This window comes from Carettochelys insculpta, chromosome 6 (assembly GCF_033958435.1).
Source record: "Carettochelys insculpta isolate YL-2023 chromosome 6, ASM3395843v1, whole genome shotgun sequence".
NCBI lineage: Eukaryota > Metazoa > Chordata > Testudines > Carettochelyidae > Carettochelys > Carettochelys insculpta.
Genome location: NC_134142.1, coordinates 70,914,515 through 70,934,174, shown reverse-complemented (window position 1 = coordinate 70,934,174; position 19,660 = coordinate 70,914,515).

Genomic DNA, 19,660 nt, shown 5'->3' with positions numbered 1-19,660 from the left:
GCGCCTGGGGTCTGTGTGCCTATGGCTCCTCAGACCGCGTGCTGTGCAGGCTGAGTGTATGTGGGAGGGGCCCTTTAAGAGAGCGGCTAGCTGTTGCCCCGGAAGCGCTAGTCCGCCCGTTGACCCTGTCTGCAGCTGTGCCTGGCATCCCTATTTCGATGTGTGCTACTTTGACGTGTAGACGTTCCCTCGCTGCGCCTATTTCGATGTTGGGCTGAGCAACGTTGAAGTTGAACATCGATGTTGCCGGCCCTGGAGGACGTGTAGACGCTATTCATCGAAATAGGCTATTTCGATGTCGCAACATCGAAATAAGCTACTTCGATGTAGGCTTCACGTGTAGACGTAGCCTTGCTGTAGGGTTGCTAGCGTTCACTCTGTGCTCCCTGCTTCTGCAGGAGGTGCTGCTACAGGCAACATTTTGGGATAGCCAGGTGTGTGTGGGAGATGATTGGGGAACCTGTCAACATAGTTTGTACCCCATTTTCTGCTTACTGCAGTGGTCAATGGGAGCTATTGCAGTGTAAGTCCAAGTTAGAGCAGTCTGGAAGGCTGTGATGGTGGTTTTTGCCAGCCCCAAATAGGAAAGGCACAAGCTACCTCTGTTCTAGGCCAGATTTGGATCTGTCATGTAACCAGTTTGAAAAGAGAATTGAAGATCAGAGGAACCATGAATTAGATCCACGTCCATGTTAAATAAACTGAAATGAGAATAAAAGGAAAACCTACCTTTTGAGAAGCCTGTAATTGGACAGACAGGAGTCAGCTGGACTAAACCTGAGTGAAGTAAGAGCTACTATTCCTCCGGCAAAGGGAGACTAGAAAAACTAGGGGGTAACTTAATAAAAGCCTCATATACAGCCTCATCACAATAGTTTTCGCAAGGAAAAAGAATGGTAGAACTGCTTCTGTTTAGTGCACAGAAAGGAACTTGCATGCCTCTGCAGTTCTAATGGCTTTTCTTGAAGGCAAAGAATCAGAGACCCAAATCATATGCAAAGTGCAGAATCTTTTCCAGCTGCTCTGGCGGTGGCTGCTCTCTGTACCGAGATCAATTAAAGACCAGTGTGGTGCCAATTGACATTTTGTAAACAGGCTAGAAAAACAGTTGTGCAACCATTTGTTTTCCTACTGAAGATGTTTGCCCAATTTAACCTCTTAAACTTCTAACAACTGAAACTTAAAAGGCAGAAACCACCTCCTCAGTAAGGTGCTACAAAAACCTTTATTCATGGTGACAGCCTGATGGTGCTGAGAGAGTTAGGAATAAAAATGCAGCAGAGAGCAACATCTGAAAGGCCATGACATGCTTCAAGCATTGCAGCAGAAAAATCCTACAGTTGGCATTATCAAAAAGTTACAGGAAGATCATGCAGAATTAAAATTGATAGACTGCCAAGATCCATCTGTGAGAGAAGGTCAGTGCAAATACATGAAAGTTATTGTCTGGAAAGAAGTGGGAGTAGGGGTTCTTGTCCCTATTAATATGGTAAAACTCGCCGTATGGTTTGAAGATACTAAGCCAGAATCTCCTATCTGATTTGGTAGTTCTTTACTTTGGTATAAATGATGACCTAAGGTGCAAGATACCAGAAAATTGGGCCTTTAGTCTATAAACACACTGCCATTATCAAAACTCCAGTAGCTAATCAACTTCAACCATATACCTCTGAGTCAAAAGTTACCTTGTCAAGAGGAAATGTAAACATTACAGGACTAGTTGCACCCTTACTACTTTCTGGGCATCCTTAGTAGAACCCTGAGATGGCAAGCCTCATGCCTTTACCTAGCTTAGAGTAGGATTCTCTAATTCCCTCACTCCTGGAACAGGACCTGGGTTATGGTGCCCTATGTATCGCTTACTTTTACCTTACAGGTCCAGTGCAGTTTGGACACCTATTCTTCTCTTTGGGAGTTTATGATCATAGAGAAAGTGGTTGGTTTGTTTGTTTGTTTTTTAATTTTTAGTACAGAAACAAAGCATTTAGAGCAAAAGAATTTAAAATCATTCTTTAGGTAATATAAACATACGTGAAGCCTTACCATCCTTAGCTGAGCCAGGCAGACCTACCTTCTCCAGATATCTGTACCAGTGTCTGTCTGGTTCCCACCACCCCCGAGATAAATGCTGCCTTGAGTGTTTGTTCCCCTCTTTAAACCTTACTCTTGTTGCTAGATTTTTTTTTTGACCTTTCCTGATCCAAACCATATTGCAGGTAGTCTCAAGAGCATGCCTTTCCTCGAGGATGATGGCCCTGACAGTGAACTTGCCCACCCCAAATCGCTGCCTGAAGAAGCAGTAGCTGTCCAGGGTGGCGAATATCAAAACAATGATGGCCATGCACTTCTCCATGGAGAGGGCTGGCCACTTCCAGGTATCCTGGCATCCAAGGATGGGGGCAAGCCAGCTGCAGAGCTGCATGAAGGTGTCCCTCTTCATTCTGAAGTTGTGCAGCCGGCACTTGTCATCCCACCAGTCAGTGCTTGTGAAGTGGGTCCAGGTGCACCATACAGCCCTAGGTGGGTACAAGGAGTGGGCCATGGTGGCTTGGGACCCCCAGGGCCAGGTCTCCAGCACCACAGGAGGCAGAGGGCAGCTGCCAGCAGGCGAGCCAGGGCAATCCTATGGGGCCACCACTGCTGTGGGTCCATGGCTCTCACAAGTGAGGGTCAGAACCAGGCAAAGGCTTAGCTTCACTTTGTACAGCTCAGCAGGCCTTAGCAGTATGGGCAGGGAAGGGTTGTTTGGGGGGGATCCTTTAAGGCAGTGCTTGGCCAGTGCTTCCAAAAGGCATTTCTAGCCATGCGAACCCTGTCCACAATCTGCAGTGTTTCTTGGCCCGTTCTTGCAAAAGAGCGCCCAGGGCTGGGAGGAACAAGAGCATAAGGAGCTGCCACCTAAGGGGATTTTTTTGGTGGCAGAATCACTTCTACACTGCTTGTTTTCTGCCAGCAGCAACTGCTGCTGGCAGGGTGATCTCATGCAAATATGCAAATTATCCATGTAAATATTCAAATGAGCAATCATTTGCTTTCTCAAGACCACTCATTTACATCAAGCTGCCGGCACTATGGCTCAGTGTAGACACAGCCTTAAAGAAATGAAGGCTCAAGTGATCTTCACCAGGATTCTACTTATCCTCAGAGAAAGAAGTGCAAAGGCAAACAAGATTATGATGATCAACAGATGACTCAGAAGGTGGATGTAAAGGAGGGCTTCGGATGTTTGACCACTGGGAGGGGGGGCCTCAGAGGATGCACTCTCCTGTAGTAAGGAGGGAGGTTGGTACAACCAATTAGAAGAGCTTTAAACTAGGAATTCAGGGGGAATGCTCAGTCTACCAACAATGGGGGGTTTTGCTGGCGGAACCACATCTGCATTGCTTGTTTTCTGTCAGCAGTAGCCTCCACTGGCAGGGCGAGCTCATGCAAACATAGAACTTAGCCACAGAAATGTGCAAATGAGTGGCTGTTTGCATTTTCAAGGCAGCTTATTTACACCAAGTTGCTAGCGCTATGTCTCAGTGTAGACACAGCCTAAGTGTTTTCAGCAGGCTGATGTTATCTTCCTTGATGTGTCCTGGCAAAAATCTAGCAATACTATTTCATCGACCTTCATGTGGTAACAAGGATACTTTCCTGAATCCGTTAGGAACCTCTATTCTGCATTCCATATCTTAGCTCCAAACAGAGAGCATACCCTTGTTCTTTGGATCAGCTCCGGTGACTTCTTAATAAAGTCCACACTCACACAAACTACTTCTTCCTAGTGTTTGGTGCGATTCTCTGGCCTTCCCCCTTCTAGATTTTCTGGCTGCAACTAGTCTTGTCTTCTGTTGTCACTTGCAGCTTCCTGTGAGTTATCTTCTACTCTCCTAGACAACAGAGTTCAGAGCCCTCTTTTTTCACTTCAGCGAGCTTGCTTCTCAACTCTAATTTATCCTTTGCTAGGAAAATTTTTTCCTCTACCTCCTTCTCATAGTCACATGCTTCTACTGGCCCTTTCTTCATTCAGGAGACTACCCCCACAAGTACTCTTACCCAGCATGCACGTGCGTGTCTTGGGATTTCCTCTCAGCCTTGGGCCCCATAAATCCGTATACATACTAGTAAACCAGTGCTCCTACATGCAAAGGCAGCTGGAGGGGAACAATGATTACTTAAAAATGTGATTTCATGATCTTCAGCAACCAACTAGAAATATTTTAAACTAAGGTCCTGTAGATTAACACAGCAAACTAGAAAACTGACATATACCTAGTGTTGGCAAATGCCTGGTAATGAAGCCATTTAACGTTTGGAGGGATCTTTCATGGGTTCGATGTCTAGCAGGCCTTTTCACTTTTAAATTAACCAGCTTGTCTCCAGAGGAAACAGATCCACACAGCAGTGATAGGAGTTGTGTGGGTAGACATTAAGACCCAGTGGTGCCCCAAATTTCTGAGTGCCCTATGCAGCAGCATATTCTGTGTATGGGTAAGGACTGCGGTGTTCCTTCCCTCCAACATCTGCTCAAGCCCCTTTTTTAAAATCCAACCGTAGTTTCTAGCTGCATCTCCCAACCTGTAATCTCCTGATGAAAGAGCTGTCAGGTGACACACCATACAAACAAAACACCTTTCAGGTTCCCTTTCCACATAAATGTACATCCTGCAGCTTCCATGTCTCTTTCTCTGCCATTTTTAGAGTCTCTAGGGCCATTTCTACACAGATGCTAATGAGGCATGCTAATACACGGAGTGAAAGATGCTAATGAGGCCCAGATGCAAATTCCCCATGCCTCATTAGCATAAGGTCATGTGATTTGGAGTCCGGAAGACCGTTCTTCCGGACTCCAAAACACCATGTAAAAGCATGGCCCCGGGGGGCAGCTTCCAAAAGGAAGTCCTTCTTCCGGAGGCCCCTTCTTCCCAAAAATTTTTGGGAAGATGGGGCCTCCGGAAGAAGGACTTCCTTCTGGAAGCCACCCCCCCCAGGGCCACGCTTCTACGCAACATTTTGGAGTCTGGCAGAACGGTCTTTCGGACTCCAAATCAGGTGACATTATGCTAATAAGACACGGGCAATTTGCATCCGCACCTCATTAGCATATTTCACTCCATGTATTAGCATGCCACTTCCAAAGGAAGTGACCTGTGTAGAAACGGCCTAGGTGTGCCTAAACGCCTATCAAGAAAAAACACACCATACAAACAATCATATCATCAAGGTGACCCCAAATGACTAGGCTTCCTAAAGAAAAACCAATTTATTTTTTTCCAGACCACTACACTGAGTAAGTCAATCTATTTCACCCTCTAGCTTTCATATTACTGCACTAACATGTTATGCTTCCGTCAGAATGGAACCCTGTTATGCAGGCTAAACCTGCTCTTGGGGACTTCATTTGCTGTTACCAGAACAAAGTCAAACGGTGACATGAAAGTGTGTCTTCCAAAGTACCTGTGTTCTAAGTTCCCTCTTTGTGGTGGTGAGTTGATTTACTACTGCCCTGTCTAAAGGCTGAGGGGTTTCTGTCTTCTGTGCGGTGGGGTGGGGGGGGAGATTAGCATAAGGCAGAAGATCAATGAAGCATTCAAAATAAGAAGCATTCTGTCCATCCTTCTGTGGCTTGTTATCTGCAAGGCTTGAGACCCAGCAAGACAGTCAGTATTTTGATTGGTTTACTCCACTCCTGGAAATACTTCACCGGCAGATAGGAGGACAGGATGAGAGGAGTCTTTCTGGATTCCCAACTTTAATTTCCTTCCCATTCACTTCTATTGCCCCTTGATGATTCTCCCTCAGACTAAGGAAGGATTTATAAGGCCAGAAACTTACAAAGATCTCCAGTTTTGTACCCACAATGAATTACAGGTAGTCAAGTGTCTAAATGCTGTTTTGTTAGCTTATTTCACAAATGATTACAGGTGCAAAATAGCACATGCAAATCTGAAGTCATGCAGGCCTGCCTTATACTTATTTTTCAGGTCCTGTATATCCTAGTAAAGAGATACCTTTAGTGACTTCCAACACCGTTTCTGCAGGACTTTGGATTTCCTTTAAGAGTGCCAGTCAAGTGCTGACCTGGTCCTACCCACCTGCACACTTTCTTTGAGAGCCAATAAGTCAGGCTGTGGCAGGGAAGCTGTGCAAATGAGACAAGCTATCTGAGGGAGAAAAAAAAAAGTCTCTCAAGCACCATTCTCTTGTTCTTTCATGTATTTCTTAATCTCAAGTACAGCTATCTGGGGATCACCTTCAGGGAACACTTCTAAATAAAGTCAAATAATTATTTTCAAGCAGTAGTGCCTTGCAGCTTCTGCCTTCAGTACATAAATGACATCATTGGAGTCAGTCTTCAGTAATCCTCAGTCATGCAAAGGATTTAGCTGGTTCCGCCTTCATTCTGAAGTAAGGCTGCATTAGCCTGGAGAAGCTAGGGTTGTGTTATTGACCATAAACTTACATTTTTCTTTTGTCTTGTCTCTGGAGACAAGGCCCCAAGCTCTCTTAGGGGAAGAACCTGAGTCGCTGCTTGATTTGATGGGATTCTTGTGTGTGATCAGTGTGACACAACATCTCTATACAAAAATCTGAAAATGTTACAGAAGGTTTGAACTCAGCCAGTTTATCCCTTTCCCTGCCATTTTAATTTACAGCTTGACACTAAGCTGCTGCAGTGTAGAAGGGTCTTGGGCCTGGATTATAATCAAGAAAACAATACTCATTTCCTGATTTTGTGCAGCCCTCTCAAAGGCAGAGGGATTTCTGACTTCTGTGGGCTTTCAGCTGAAGGCAAAAGTCTAATGAAGCACTCAGAATAAGCATCATTCTGTCCAAGCCACAGAAGAAAGAACGTCGTCTACAAGGCTTGAGACCCATGTCAAGTGAGTTAGCATTTTGATCTGTTTACTCCATTCCTGGAAATATTTGGTAGCCAGAGTTTCTCTTTATTTTCCTGCTCTGAATAGGAATATGGGAGGAGGGAGGGGGAGAAATTAGAAGTATTGCTGGATTCCTTGTTACAATGATAAACTATATCTGTAATGGCACCCCTGGTGCTTCAGATCCAAAGTGTAACAGTTATGTAGGCCATTTTTCAATGGGTCATTTCTTGACCTCATGGTCAGCCATGTTGTAGCTTCATGTATGACTTCAATTGAAGAATCCCAGTCCAAATAAAATGCCAAAGTTCTTTAGTATTTGCCATGAGTCAGAGCTGCTTGGAAAGCAACAAGCGACAAAACTCTTCAACTAAAGCAGATGATGCCAGAAGAATTCAAGCCCAGAGGTGCTGGCGTTTCATTCAGTAGATCACATCAAATTTCATATACATATATAATATAGGCTGTGGTATAAAGTTAGGGCTACGAACTATCTTGACTCCCTGGCAGATCTCCTACTGATGTGAACTGGAGGTCTAAATGGAACTCTAAGGAACAATATGGCTTTTATGTAGCAACTAAATTTATCGTTTCAGTTACATGCCCTGTTATTGTACTTAACTTTACTCCAATGGAAAATGTACTCACTTGTATGTCCACTCTATACTTCTCCCCTTTTGTTTCTCTCTTTTTCCCGTTCTCCTTTCTGTGTGGTTTGGTTGGATTTGGGTTGTTTTGTTTTGTTTTGTTTTTTTCCTCTTCCGCCCCCTCTGGTCCCTGTCTGTATCTCTCCTCCTCTTCCCTCTGTTTTTGCCGCCTGGCAGGAATACTCGGTTGCCTCATCCATCTCCTAAAGTTTTTGGCAACAAAATTGTTAATATTTAAATGCAATGTGTCACAATTAGGGATGATACCTCAAAGAAATAAATGAGGGAAGGGAGGTTAGCTGCTACTTCAGGCTGCCTGCTTGTGACAGATGCCACCATACCATTAATTCACACTCCATTCGTGTTGCTGTGAGAGTTTTTCTTTACAATTATGGAGGCTAAAATCCTACGGGAAGGAAGTCTTGCACAGGCATGCTGGATGTAGCTTACATGACAGGCACTGCTTCAGATTTGCTAAGTGACTGCAGCAGCTGACAGTGAAAGCCTTCACTCCCTTCAACTTTATATTTACTTAGATCTATACTGCTACTAAAATGAGCTCCTCGCCTACCTGTGGCTCCACATAATCTCTTAATATATGCATTTAAATAAACAGATTCCTTCACTTGAGTAGCTAAACTTAATCCCTGATTTCCGAATGGAGACAATGTGGGTATTTTCAAGGGATATATGAAATAGGGGAATACTATGGTGGCACATAAGGAGCTTGTGAAAGGGATATGGTGAGCCCCTGTGGTGTGCAATATGCTCCTGTTATGGAAGCAAACAAGTGACCCTGAAGTTAAATCTTGAAAAGATATGTGTCTTTTCACTTGTTCAGCCAAAGCATTTTGAGTTCTGCTTTTCTTACTGTTGGAAACTAATTTCCAATATCTCTGGGAATGCTAGTCCTCATCCTCTTGCTGAAGGGCTTTCAGCCTGGCTGGATACCTTGAGATAGTCACCCTGGCAACAGAGACCAAATCACAGTGAAAAATAGGTAATGGTGCTCTGCCCACTAAATATCACCATGCTCAAGGTAATACAGCAGCGGGGAGGTAACCATCCTCAGCAAAATTTTCCATGGGTAACTTATAGTTTAATGAGCTTGCATACTTGAGGACAAGTGAAGAAGATTAATGGGAAAATAACAGACAAATTTTGTCCAGATTCGTCTTTGGATTATGTCAATAATCAGCCCACGGTCAATGGCAGCAAGAAGTCTGATTGTGGGCAACTGTAGCAACCAGAAACCAGCAGCCAGGACCCCTCACTTGTGTGGGAATGGGGTAAGTGGAGGGCAATCATCTGCCTGTACAGTCCCCCAGATTGGGAGTGCTGACTGAGGAGGAGAGACAGTCCCTGCACACAAGGGCCGTGTCTACACGTGCACGCTACTTCGAAGTAGCGGTGCCAACTTCGAAATAGCGCCCATCACGGCTACACATGTTGGGCGCTATTTTGAAGTTGAAATCAACGTTAGGTGGCGAGACGTCGAAGTCGCTAACCCCATGAGGGGATGGGAATAGCTCCCTACTTCGAAGTTGAACGTTGAAGTAGGGCACGTGTAGACGATCTGCGTCCTGCACCATCGAAATAGCAGGGTCCGCCATGCAGGCCATCAGCTGAGGGGTTGAGAGACACTCTCTCTCCAGCCCCTCCGGGGCTCTATGGTCATCGTGTGCAGCAGCCCTTAGCCCAGGGCTTCTGGCTGCTGCTGCCGCAGCTGGGGATCCATGCTGCATGCACAGGGTCTGCAACCAGTTGTCGGCTCTGTGGATCTTGTGTTGTTTAGTGCAACTGTGTCTGGGAGGGGCCCTTTAAGGGAGTGGCTTGCTGTTGAGTCTGCCCTGTGACCCTGTCTGCAGCTGTTCCTGGCACCCTTATTTCGATGTGTGCTACTTTGGCGTGTAGACGTTCCCTCACAGCGCCTATTTCGATGTGGTGCTGCCCAACGTCGAAGTTGAACGTCAACGTTGCCAGCCCTGGAGGACGTGTAGACGTTATTCATCAAAATAGACTATTTCGATGTAGTGTGCACGTGTAGACGTAGCCAAGGGTATATAAGGACCACAAGCGCATGATCCCAGAGTGAGGATCTTGCTCATCCTTACAATGCTGAACACACACTAGTGGGCTTGTGCACACTTGCCTCCAACTTTGAAGGGAGCACATTAATCGGGGTGACGGGAGATTACTAATGAAGTGCTGCGGTGAATATGCAGCACTCTATTAGGCTAATTCTCCCCCACGGAAACTTCGAAGCATCAAACCTCGAAGTGCCAGCTTGCGTGTAGCCACAAGCACTTCAAGGTGCCTGTGCTACTTCCAAGTGCCTTTACTCCTCAAAATTTTGAAGACTTTGAAGTAGCATGGGCACTTCAAAGTGCCCGCGGCTAGACGCATGCCACCACTTCGAAGTTTGACACTTCAAAGTTGCCACAGGGGAGAATTAACCTAATGAAGTGCTGCATATTCACTGCAGCACTTCATTAGTAATCTCCCATTATCCTGATTAACATGCCCCCTTTGAAGCTGGGGACAAATGTAGACCCAGCCACTATGTTCCCGGATTACCTCCATCTTTGGTCTATAGTTCAATTTTTACCAAAAAAAGCTAAAGGAGTTTTGCTTCTATAATAAAACCAGTATGTCTCATGGCATACGTAGGATTTGATGCTTTCTGAATAAGAATCACTATAAATAATCACAAGGCTAAGCTGGTTAGCAGATAAGGGGACAAAATGTACTTTTGTCTTTCAGATTATACTGGCAGGGACTCACGGTTTTCTTTTTCCAAGCCTTGACCAGAGATTATCTGTTTAGATCAGGTGGGTTTAACTCACCTGTTAAGTTTCTCAGGGGCCAGGACAATGGTAGACCTCTTATATTTAGATGATTTCTATGTCTAGGTTAGCACAGAGGGAAATTGCTGCTTAAGTGTCTAGGTAGGGAGTTACCCTCCAGGCAGAAGCATCACTTTAGGCTGATTTTGAAAAATCGAGGAACAAAAGTCCAGAAGACAGCCCTATCGAAGGGGATCCAGAATGCCAGCCTAGCTATAGGCAGATAAAAGGATCCACAAACCTCCAAAGCCCTTTCAGCTATTTGCCTTTCCTAGAGTACAGATATGCACTGCTAATCTCTTGCAAACAAAAATGATCAGTAACAACCATTTCATTTACTGCTAACAAGAGCTGAGGAATAATTATGCTTATTCTGCATCAGCATTTCAAGTCTCCTCAGCCATTTGGCTGCAAGCCTGGTTATATTTCTGCTTCAGTACATTCTCTCTTTTTTTCCAAACTATTCAAATTTTATTTCTTGGCCCAGAAAAAAACTAGCCTGCCCTCCAAGGACTACTTAAAAGATAACTTTGGGGTTAAATCCAGCCCTCCCCAGAATGCGGCAAAACCTTTTTATTCCAGGAAGAATAAAATTGAGCTAAACAGCTTTTTAGTCAGGAAAAGGGTTTACTGCTCATAAAATATGCCGTCTGGTCCTCTCTCTGACACAGCAGGTTTAGCACAGGCTACAGCTATGGACCTTTCCCCTACACTGCCTTCCGCCAAAATACCTCTGACTGTTACCATCACCTCATTTCATATGGGCCAAACAAATATCATGCCTCTTTAGAGCTCCCCTTAATTATGTAAGGGCTTTCTCTTCATTTTCTGTTCTAAATTGTTGTGTAATTTTGCCATGTGCTGTCAAACAGCCTCTGCATGTTGTCCAGGGGCAGCTGCATTATAATATAGTAGGTGAAACTGTTCCTGTTTACATCAGATAGGCTAGGTCATCTATAGAATTCAACAAATTGATGCTGATTGGACACAGCTAAAATCTGGTTAATTATTTCTAAAGTGCTTTGGGATCCTTCAGAATGAAAGGTGTCAGGGATTTTTCATCCCTTGGGCATAATCGTCCCCGTGGGCCAGGGGAAACAAGCCTTGGGCCATTAATATTATTACAGGGGCAGGTAGACCCTAAAAGGTACATAGGCTGCCAGTTAGCAGCCCCCGTAATGGTCACTCTGTGTCGGTTGGTTTTACTGGTAACCTGAACTCACAAACATTTCAAATCATGAATTTCAAAATCCAGGCTCCTCATTGGACGGAGATGAGGTAGCTCCTGGAAAGGGACCTGGTTGAAAACAGGCCCCTCAGAACGCTTATATGCAAATGACCTCATGAATAATTCATAAAAACAGGGAATATAAGGCAGTGCCCCGCAGCGCTCAGGGGGTTCCACTATCCACCGGCAGCCGGTGCTGAAAAAAGACTTTGCGAAGTGCTCCTGACTTTGTGAAGAGCTCCTGTTCCCTGAAGGTCCTCAGCTGCAATTCTACATCCGCCCAGCGGAGTCCGCTCTGCTGAGGCATAGCTGAAATCACACATACTGAAAGAGCTAAGGCAGTCTCCGCTCTGAGGTAAATTGGGTGAGGGACGAACTGGCCTCACCCTTAGGGTGGGGTACTGCGCCCTCACCCCTTAGCACCCAGAGCCTGCCAAAAATCACTGTGGCACCTCCGATCTCGCCGCCAACAAACAGATTGAGAGCGAATTTGGAGTGGGTCGAACTGGCCCCATCCCTAGGGTGGGGTACTGCGTCCACTCCAATTGAGGCTTAAGGTCTGCCACCATCGCAGCACCACCGCTCTCGCTGCCAACGCCTCAGCCTTTCTCCACCGGACGTGACCATCTTATCAGATTAGACCACCGGATCAGACACGTAAAACCCCCTACGCCCTAAACACTAACTTTCTAGCTTAATTTGGGCTGTGTGGGGATACTTACCAAGCCAGTAACTCTAACTGGGAACTATTATTACTTGGGGCTATAACCATTGGCTTAAAGCTGCACACCTGGTTAACAAGCCCATAACTAGAAGTTTTACTAATTAACTGTTTATCGTTGTGTTCTTTTTCTATAACCCCCTTTTCTCCCTTTTTTTCCCTTTCCTCCCTTCTCTCCAATCTCCACTGAAAAAATCAGTTGGGAAGGACCCTTGTAGGGTGGACCTCAAGGTGTCCAATAGAGTGGCACTATTAGTCGCTCAGGGTACATAGGGGTGACAAACTAATTTATCCCCTATAACCCGGAGGAAAAACTTATTAGATTTTTGTGTCCTTGTGTTTTACAAGGAGAGTCTCATACAGACTTCCCTCATGGAACCCTTGTTGTTGTTTATTGTAAGTGTTTAAAGTATAATTAGAAGTAGATAAGTTAATATATATATATATATATATATATATATCGTTACAAGTTCAATTATTGTGCTGTTTGTTTATAAGTTACTGTTTTTGTTAATAAATATAATCATTATTTAATCCAACCTTCCTCTCCGTATCTCACCCTTGCCCTCAACAAACAAGTCAGCTCCTAACCTACCAGGGATTAGCCTCTCCCCAGTCCCTCCCCACTTACACTGCACTGCGCTCTAGGCCCCCTGCCGGAGGTGGGTGGGGTCGGTTTGCTGAGGAGCGGAGCGGTCCTTTGCCAGTCGGCGGGCTTCCTGCCGTCTCCTCTTTGCCCTCGTCTGAGGCCCCGTGGGGATCCGGACGGACTGCTGGTGCGGGGTCAGCGGGGGGTTTATCGCCCGCGATTCTGCCCGCACTGTCAAAAGGTACTATAAAGAAAGTGAGTTTACATTTCTACTAGTACCATGAGCTACACCGCACACACCTCAACTGCGGGCTAGACCCCAGAATTGTTTAAATGGTCAAAAGCAAAGAATTTTTGGACCCTGCTCACAGTTATTTGTTAGAGGTAATGAAATGCAGAGTACAAGCAAGTTTTCAAAATAAAAACACAAGGTAAAAATCAGAGACATCCATGCTGAGAAAGGACAAAAGCAGAAGAAATTCTCAATAGAAGAAGCAAGTCTGGACCCAAATGAGTCATACTGAGTTTAACAGACTACACATAGTAAATATAGTAAGCACCAGCAAATTACAACTTCAAGTCACCCAGTGATGTCCAATTACTGAGACAAGAGTTTCATGCAAAGTGAATAGCACAGTGAGTAATCAACTGCAGTGCAAATACTTTAAACGCTGAGAGCATGTTACTTCCTGGCTGTCACCAGTTGTTCATTGCAATACAGATGCGTTTCATCTCAGCTTTTGTTGAACACTATTTTTCTATGGGCTTTAGTGGAAAAAAATTCCAAAGGTAGCATATACTACAAATTCAAAGAGAAAAGACAGTTTCTTCAAAGGTTTCAGCTCAGCCATAAGGTGAATTTATATGAGGGAATAACGCTGAATTGAGAAAGTTGACTTTTTACTACTAGATTTTATGAAGTCGAATCTGAGTATCCTAAAGTGCTCACAGATTCTATTTAGTGTGTCCCCACAAATATGACTAAATCCAACGGTGGAAGCAGTACATTGTGGGCACCTATCCCATAGCTCCTGCAGGCCTGTTGCATTTCAGGATTTTGTGCTGGTGTCTTGTGGTGGGGGGGAGTTGCCACAAATGGTTCTGGGTTTCTCAAGTTTCCCAGAATGCATTTCCCTCTCTTGCCTCTGGAAAAAATGGCATTTTCATGTACTTTTATATTGGCTGCCATCCACCATTACAAACACTAACATGGACCCCAAGATGCTTCAAAGTTTGTTGCAGTGTTTTGTGATCACTTCCCACACTGTGATGCAGTATCTTCTGAACATACTGCCCATGCAACATCAGCTTATTGATGCCGGGGGCACTTACATATGTGAAAATCTGCAGAGTAGCACTGCGGAGTTGTTGGCAGCACTGGAAGCACTGCACAGCATGGAGCGCACGTTCTGGAGCCACAAAACCAGCACAGACTGGTGGGACTGCACCATTTTGCAGTCATGGGATGATTGGCAGTGGCTGCAGAACTTCTGCAGGCGTAAGGCCACTTTCACAGAACGTTGTCTGCTATCCTGAAGTGCAGCGATTCCAGAGTGAGACCTGCTTTGACAGTTGAGAAGTGCGTGGTAATTGCTCTGTGGAAGTTTGCAATGCCAGACAGTTACTGATCAGGGGCAAATCAATTTGGAGCGGGCAAATCTACAGTGGGGGCTGTTGTCATTCAGGTAGCCAAGGTGATCAATAAGCTTTTCCTACGAAAGACAGTGACTCTGGAGAATGTGCAGGACATAATGGATAGATTTGATGCCATGGGGTTCCCTAACTGTGGTGGGGCCATAGATGGAATGCACATCCCCATCCTGGCACCACATCACCAGGCCTCAGAGTACGTTAATCTCAAGGCATACTTCTCTATGGTGTTGCAGGCTTTGCTGGATCACAAAGGTTGTTTCACTGACATCAATGTGGGGTGGTCGAGAAGGTTGCATGTTATGCCAATTATTAGGAATTCTGGTCTGTTTATAAGGATCCAGAGTGGAACTTGCTTCCCAGACCAGAATATTAACATTGAGGGCATGGGAAACCCCATCATGATGCTGGGTGACCCTGCTTAAAACTTTTTTCCCTTGGTTCATGAAGAGATGCACTGGCACACTGGACTCAAGTAAGGAGCTCTTCAACTACAGGCTGAGCAGGTGTCAAATGGTGGTAGAATGTGCTTTTGACTATTTAAAAGCAAAGTTCAGGTGCATTCTGACCCATTTAGACCTCCATGAAGAAAATGCTACCTTTGTCATTGGGGCCTGCTGTATTCTTCATAATATTTGTGAGGCAAGTGTGGAACGTTTCACACCTGTGGGTGCTGGGGGGCTAAGGCAGAGATCCTGGCAAGAAATTATCAGCAGCTGACCCTAAGGGAAGACAGAAAAGCTTAGAAGAAAGCACTGAAAATCAGGGATACCTTTAAAACCAAATTTACGAATGAGCATGAATGGTGTTAACTGACACTCCCACACACACACCAATGCTGTTTCCTTGCCCTTTATGAAACCCTGCCCTTCAACCACATGACAAGCATCACCACCCACCCAAACCCAAATCATGTCAATCAATAATTTTTTTCCCAAACCACAATGTTTTTATTTAGGGGGTATACGAAAAACATAAGGATAATAAGATCATGGTTTATTATCGGTTAGTCTTCTGCTGGGGCAGTGATTTTGTGAGGCTAGAGTGCAGGGTTCTCCATGACCTTCCCCTGATACCTTGTTCTGGGTCCCCAATGAGAGGAGGCAGCAGAATGTGTGGAGGAAGGAGGTATGGAAGGGGTGGGCATAGAGCACCAAGCAGTGAAATGGACTGATTTGGTTGAGCAAGGTCTAAAATGATGATGCAGAAAAGAAGACTGAGGGGTGATTTGATAGCAGCCTTCAACTTCCTGAAAGGGGGCTCTAACAAGGAAGGAGAGAGACTGTTCTCAATGGTGACAGGTGGCAGAACAATGAACAATGGTCTGAAGTTACAGAGGGAGAGGTGTAGGTTGGATATTAGGAAAAACTATTTCACCAGGAGGGCGGTGAAGCACTGGAATGTGTTACCAAGACACAGGATGGAATCTCCATCCCTAGAGGTTTTTAAGTCCCAGCTTGACATAGTCAGGGCTGGGATGATTTAATCAGGGTTGATCCTGCTTTATGAAAGGGGCTGGACTAGATGACCCCCTGAGGTCCCTTCCAGCCCTAGAATTCTATTATTCTATGATTTTATGCCTGGAGTGGCTGGGGATACAGGGGTCCATCCAGTACAGGAAAATGAATGGGCTGAGAGTTGCAAGTAATAGTGGTAGCTAGAGTGTCTAGGGGACACAGGGCCCCAGAAAGGAGAGGGTAATATGTGTGGATAGGGTGGCATGTAATAGGCCATGTGTTAAGGGGATGCAGAATTCACTGACTTGGATTGCTCAAGCACTGCTTCAGTTAAGGCAGAGGATGCCAACGGGGATTTCTTAATCAGAACTTCCATTAATTCAGTCTGTCTGTTCATTACGGACAGGAATGAAGCATTCATTTGTGCTTGACAGTCCATCATGTTTTTCCTCCAGGTACTCAGCTCAACTTTTTCCTTTGTTACAACATCAGAAGAACTCTCCACCATTTCATGTTGGGCCTTCGTCCTCTTTCACATCTGACACAAACTTGTATGGGTGGCACTTGGGCCTCTGATTTGTCTTGCAAAGTGGCTTCTTTGAAAAATAAATGCAGAAGTATTAAGGGCATTGTCAATAGCAACATTTTTATCTTTATGTGGAACAATAACCACACTGACAGAATGAGGGGCTGTCTGTCTCTATGGAAGAACATATTGCAACTGCAAGGTCACTCTGGATGTCTCTTAAGGCTGAAGAGTGCATGATTACAAGCGGAAGAGTTTAAGCTCTTCTGTGGCTGAGGTTTACATTCAACACCATGGTAAGTGGTCTTCCATTCATGGGGGGTGGGGGAAGTATGCCATGGGTCCAATCACCCACAGGCCCAGGGATGGGAGGACCATGTGTCCCAATGGACACCAGCCAAGGCAGGAGTGGGTGGCTGCAACACTGACCGAGGTGGGAGTGGGTAGCTGCAGCCCAGCGTTCTTAAAGCAGGACCTTGTTTATAAGCAGACTACTCCAGGAGGAGTTAAAAAAACAATAAAAGTAACTGCAGGCATTCACATGATCCAGGGGAGGATCCGATTGCCTGCGAGTTCAGGGGGAATGCATGTTGCATCTCCAAGTGGACGCTGGTCCAGGGTGGAGTGGGTGGTTGCAGCACCATGATTTAAAAGCCAGGAAGACTGCATGAGTTTTCCTCTGTGGTGGGTAGGTCACAGGCAAGAAATCATTAGTGACTCACGAAACTTTCCCATGCATTCTAGTTTGCAAAACAAGACATCAGCCTAATCAGAATAAGAAAAAGGGATAAGGAAAGGTTCTCATTCTGTCCAGGTACAATGCTGGAAAATTTGCAAGAATGTTTCCAAATTACTTAATGGTGGCTTGACACAGGAAGGTGTCTGACTGTGGAAGCAGGAACCAGTCAGGTCTCCCCAGAAATCTCATAAGGAGAATCCAAGAGTGCCTAAGACCTTCAGTGAGAAACAGAACCAGTGCTCCATCACCAGAAGTATTAACAAACTGTTCTAAGTGAAACAGGCATAGAGACTCCACCCCCACCACCCCATAACAATTGTGCCATACTATTATCAGTAGAAACAAAACATACTCACCAGAGGTTCCCTCTCCATCATCCTGGTTTGCCTCCAAAGCTGCTTCCTGAGATAAGGGGACAGGCTCCAAGTTGAGAAACAGGTCCTGGATTTCAGGATCTGCTCCTGCACTTGACTGGACCCCACTGTGGTCCATCTTTTCCAAATCAGGACACACTTCATCACCCACCCAAGGAACACTGTTTAATGAGGAGTTGAGGCATCTTCTGGGGCAAGTGGTTGTGTCTGTGCCCAGAATAGCATGAAGCTCATCCATAGTATTGGCATATCTAGGGAGATGCCCCAGACAGACCATTAGCTTGTTTGCAATTCTGGTAGCTTTGCCTGAACTCATTGATCTTTACACAGCATTGCTGAGTGTTTCTGGTGTACCCTTTTGAGAAGCATGCCTTGCAATATTTTTGTATAAATACTGGCATTTATTTTGCTGGCTTTGAGCTGAAAGAAGATATCCCCCTCCGCCCAACACACACACACACTGCAATGAGGTTCAAGATCTCCTGATAGCTCCATTCTGGGTCCCTTTTGCCACCCAGAGAACTCATGGCTACAAGGTGTGCTAGGTATGCTGCAGAGATGTGTTCTACATATCTGCTCGTCATGCTGGACAGAGAGGAAAGGAAATCAAGTCAAAATTCCTGGGCTGATGACCATTGCTTTCTGTCACCTATTTATGGCTCACCTGGACAGCAGCAAAGGTGGAGTGATGACTAGAAAGGATACATCGAGGGGCATTGTGGGACAGTTTCAGAGGCTAATAAAATAGAATGTAATAATGATGCCATCTTCACTTGTATAGTTCGAAACTGTAAAATTGACTTTCTTGAGTTACTCCCAGTTACAAAAGTCGACCTTAGAGCCCCTTAAAATCGACCTGTTGATCACTGGGGTGTGGATGCATAGCTTATAAAATCAACCTTAGACCCTTAAATTTAACTTAATTGTCTAGTGTAGACCAGGCCTTAGCCCAAGGTAGACAGCAGCATTAGACTGCTCAGGAGGGTAGCAGAGTCTTAAGCCAAGATGTTTGTAGGTATCGACTGCAGCTAGAGCAAAGGTTCCCAAATTGTGGCACATGCACTGGGGTGTCTGAGCTTGTTGGAAGTGGTACTTAAAATTTTTTCTGTTTCAGATGTGCACAGACATGCAGGAGAAAATGTCCAAAAAGCAACATGCACTTTTCTGTCTGCTCTCAGCTACAATGACACTCATCCACCGTAGCAGTTTCATGCAGTGGTGCATTAAGCACTGTGGCTGCGTAGAAGAATGCCCTACTCTTTTCTAGGCCTAGCCTGGTCCAACCTGCACAGCTTGGACATTGAACGAAGCACAAAGTGTCATATTGCTGCACCAGGGCATTTCTCACTCCAAAAAGATACAAGCATACAAAGTTGGTTCAGAGTGCCTGAAAAATCTCCAGCTACAGGGAACCCTAAGCCTTCCCTCCTCCCAGACGAGGAAGTTGCTCCAGAGTAGGAGCACCACTTGCCCTCCCTACCCTGCAGAATCTACAGCCTGGCCCCTGCAGGGCTGAGAGGCAGGGTCGCCTGGAGATAGTTGGTGGGTGGGATGGTTATTTGGAGGATAAAAACCTGGCTACAGGACTAAGTATAACTGCTTGGCACTTCAGCAGCAGGACAGTGGCAGTCTGCAATCAAAACCTCTCCCTAGAAGTGCAGAAGGATCTCTTGTGCGGTTTGCCTAGCACCAAAAAGCATCCACATACCCTGCTTAGGAGGGAGCTGGAGATGCTGGGGAGCAAGAGACCTCCTGAAGCTGTCTGATCCCTAGGTATAAAGTGCTCTGCTAGTCAGTGTACATGGCACAGAGCATGCTGCCACTCTAGCCATCACACCTGCTCTCTAATCCAATATCTTTTTACCTTCCCACCTGTGCTCCACCAGCCAACCTTCCGTCTCTTCTAACTTCCCCTATACAGCTCTCCACTGCTCAAGCCACCTTTAGGCAGGCATATTCCAGGGATGTGACTTGGGTCTTGGCTCAACAAAAGGAGTTTGCATGCTTTCAAAACCTC